The following is a 1,142-nucleotide window of genomic DNA, read 5'->3' as shown; positions in this document are numbered from 1 at the left end:
CTATAATCAAGATTTAGGTCAAATCAAGGGGAATTAAGTAATAGTTTTGATCATTAATTCCTTGGAGGTTATTGAAATCTAAAGGTAAAGAAGGAAGAAACTAATTTACACCACTTGCTACAAAAAAGAGTAAAATTGCAATTTTTTAAAATTGTTGTTGGTTGGAAGTTGATTAAATTTAATGATTCTAATATAAGGGGCTTATGATAGGAATACATTAACTCACTAATTGAATGCCCATAATCCATCATCAAGCGATGATTTGATCTTTGAATTAGAATTTTCTGGATGCAGGGGTTTCGACCTCTAAGACTATTGGTTCACTGAGCGCCTTTGAAGGACCATTCTTGGGTAAGGGAAAGGGGTTGACTACTGTTGCACAGCTGGTCGGGCCTACCTTCCCTGACTTACAATCGAGAACTAAGGCCAGTCGCCAGTCACCAATGGTTTTGTTCAAGCCCGAACAAGAGAGGGAATCTACAGAATCAACAAGGGACATATCTAGCTTCGTAAGAGATGAAAACCGCTCCACCGTCACTTCATTCGTCCCTTTTTCCTGAGTCAGTGTCTTAACCATTTTGTTCGGGAGAAAAGGGCCTCACAAGTGGAAAGGCCGCAATGGAGAGTCCAAACGTTCCCCCCTCCCTCTTCTTGGAAAAGAAAAGGCTCTCCCCTTGGATGGATCCCAACTCACTACGGAAGTGGGAAGGTCTGGATAATCTCTGACCACAAGTACGCCCTCATCGACACAAACAATGATTATTTCCCAAACTACTTTATTAGAGGCATTACAGATCAATTTTGTCCCTTTTGACACATTTTTGAAATTATAGCTGATTATGGTGTTTTTCTGTACCTATGATTGATATTGAAATCATTTCACATCCATAACTGACATTAACACATTTTCATGCCATTAACATATTTTCGTGTCAATAACTAATATCGATACCTTTTCGTAAGTCAAAGCCTCACGACTGCAGATCTTTGGGTCGGTCGCCTTAACTAGTTCGGGTTGACTATTTTGTCTGGATGTCGATCGACTTTCACTCTGGGAAACCGAGCAGCTTTGAGAGTGACAGTCGATTAACTTGGTGGTGATCGGTGTAGGTATCCCTTATTGTGCCGGGTTTGGGGGGTCG

The sequence above is a fragment of the Phalaenopsis equestris genome, unplaced genomic scaffold, assembly GCF_001263595.1.
Source record: "Phalaenopsis equestris unplaced genomic scaffold, ASM126359v1 Scaffold001133, whole genome shotgun sequence".
Lineage (NCBI taxonomy): Eukaryota > Viridiplantae > Streptophyta > Magnoliopsida > Asparagales > Orchidaceae > Phalaenopsis > Phalaenopsis equestris.
The sequence above is the reverse complement of the archived record's forward strand: the minus strand, read 5'-3'. Positions refer to the sequence as shown.